Here is a 3328-nt window from a genome sequence, read left to right on the forward strand (position 1 = left end):
GTACAATACAAAGTAGAAAAAACGGTACATCAATAAAGTACTGATAAATATAGACAAATAAAAAATAATTAATATCATAAGATATATATAATATTATAAGAATTTATATATATATATATATATATATAGAATGTTCCCAAGAAATGGTATCAAATTTTAGAGATAGTATTCATTAAAATAAACCAAAAAGTCTTAATGAACAGTACTCCGAAAAACTTTTATTTCTTATAAATTATTATAAGAAATATAAGAATTATAAAGCATTTTCTTCTGTGAAAAATAGAAAATAACTTAAATTTATGATAAATGTTCAATGTGTCCCTCCGTCCATTTCAACACACAATTCGGCACGTCTTCTCATTGAAGATCGAATATACGTTCAAAGATTCCGAGTTTATTCCGTATTTGTTGACAACAGTTTTTCAATTCTCTGAGTCAATTCATTGCATCAATGATGCAATGTGGCATATACTATGCTCTTCAAATGTCCCCATAGATAATACCAGATTTAAATTCGGTGAGCGAGATGGACACATAACTGGACCGCCATGTCCTATTCACCTTTCTTGAAAACGATTGATTAAATCTAACATTAACGAGGAAATGACATGAGGCATCATCGTGCATGAACCACATTCGTTGTCTACATTATAAAGGAATATCTCTCAAAAGTTCAAATAAATTATTTTTGAGAAAATTAAGATACATTTGTCCTATTAGTCTATTAGACAAAATGTAAGATCCGATTAGATAATCTCCAAAAATATCTGTCCAAACGTTCACAGAAAAACAATGCTGATGTTGTGATGCTATGACAGCATGAGGATTTTCCCGTGATGCTATGATAGCATGAGGATCTCCCTAAACATGTATATGAACGTTATTGATCCCATCCCTGGTGAAGGATGTCTCATCAGTAAACAAAATATTGCACAAAAATTGTGGATCTTGATTGCATCAATGAAGAAGCCATTGACAAAAAGTGATCCGTTGTTGCAAATCAACTGATAGAAAAATGAACATGCTGGATATGATAGGGATGTAAAAGTGATCATGCAAAATGTTTCACACAGTGTGATGGCTTGATCTTTTTTGTAGGACGATTCTTCGACAAGATGTTCCAGGATTTTCTTCAATTGTGCGTAAAATATTTCCTCGAATGCAGAAATTCTAACAAGTCTATTCGCAGTCAACTAAACTTTGATTTGAACTGTCCGGTCTCATGTAAGCGTTGATGAATTTTGCTAAACATCCTTTTATTTGACTGTCGGCGATTGGGATAAGCTGCATGATACAAGCGTGGTACTTTCGAAGCATTACTCTTTGCTCTGCCATAAAATGAATATCCGTCATTTCAGAATTTGTGTAAAAATTAGTCATTTTTCAGATAACACAAAACTAGACACAATCCAAAGTTGAATACAACAATCGTAATTAGATGGTTGCATACGTCCGTGAATGAACTAAAAGACTTGGAAACTGTTGTCAACAAATACGAAATAAACATGGAATCTTTGACCTTCAATAACATGTGTTAACACGAATTGTGTATTGACATGAGCGAAGACATATTAAACATTTATTATAGATTTAATTTATTTTCACAAAAGAAACTATTTTTCACAAAAGAAAATGCTTCATAACTCAGAAATAAAAGGTTTTCGGAGTATTGTTCATTAAGACTTTTTGGTGTGTTTTAACGAGTACTACATACCTCTAAAATTTGGTACCACCTTTTGGAACCCCTGTATACAGTTTTATAAATAATTTTCTTTTTGATATTACGATACAAATTTTGTATTTGTTTATTTTATATAAATATTACAATACATGTACAGATTTTGTCTAATTAATTTGAAAAAAATAGCTCTTAGTTTAAGAAAAGTTACACATCACTACATTAGACCATTTTTATGAACAATTCCGTTTTAACATTAAGTAATCAAAAATCTATACACAGAATACTATTATGTTGCGTTTATGTACTTTACACTTTGCTTGCAATTAAAATAAGTTTCTTTTGTCAATCAAATGATGATGCTTTCTTTATTTGCATTTTCTTTAAGATTAGCCATGCATGCATACCACCTTGATCAAAAAGTTCCCAAAATTATCATCAGGTGATGCTCTGAGTCAGCTGATTTGAGTTCTGTTTTTTTTGGTTAGGTTGCCACATCTATCATTGACATCCCCACTAAATTTTATCACCATAGCTTGACATTTGTAAAAGTTACGCCGTCTTGAGTATATCTACTTCTGCATGTATTTTCGATTTTTTACAGTTTTAAAAATGGAGTTGAATTTGCAACAACGAGTTTGTATTAAATTTTGCGTTAAAAATGGATTCAATGGTGTGAAAACCTTGGAAATGTTGGGAAACTGTTTCGGCAGTGATACTCTAAAGAAAAGAAGTCGTTTATGAGTGGCATGAAAAAACTATTACGGGGAACGCGTTTTAACAGCCGAAAGGAGGTAATGGAAAAATCGAAGATGGCTCTGATACCGACAATAGAGTTCCAAAAATGTTTCGAGAGCTGGATCAAGCGCTGGCATAAATGCGTTGCAGTTGATGGGGAGTACTTTCAAGGGGACAATATCACTTTTGATGAATAAAACTTGTATTTTGAATTTTCTGAATGAATTCCGGGAACTTTTTGATCAAGGTAGTATGTATACAGAGGTACAAATATAATTACATAAATTATTATAACTGTGTTAATGCTTCCGATTAGATTGTGATTAAAATTTTTATTTTTTTTCTTATTAAAGTTGTATGTCTTCAATATTACTTCTTAGAAAAAAACAGTTCGAAAATATATTGAGGCAATTATTTGCAAATATAATAATTTTAATTATATCTTATATTTGATTGATTACATTTAAATAAATCCTTCAATATTTAATTAAATGTATTGAAATTTATAATAAATTTAATTGCTGCACGCATAATACATGAATGATTATTGTAATATATGTATTTATGACACAATTTGTATACTTACTTATTATACATATGTACCTAATAAGATTCTTATTATTCTTTAGTAATTATTTATATAACATATATTACAATTTTTTATATATTTTAATCTTGTACATATTTTTAAAAATTTCATTTTTGATCTGCAAGTTGCACAGAAAATTTTCGTAAATTTTTTGTTAATATTTCAGATTAAATATGAAACACATTTAATACATTATTTAGCATATAGGGATTTGTATGTGAACAATATAGGAACTATTAAAAAGAATATATACATTCATAAAATGCATCATAAATGTTACCATTTACAATCTATTTAAGTTAATTGGTCTAAATAATATTTCG

Source organism: Atta cephalotes (genome assembly GCF_000143395.1).
Source record: "Atta cephalotes unplaced genomic scaffold scaffold00004, whole genome shotgun sequence".
In the NCBI taxonomy this organism is placed as follows: Eukaryota; Metazoa; Arthropoda; class Insecta; order Hymenoptera; family Formicidae; genus Atta; species Atta cephalotes.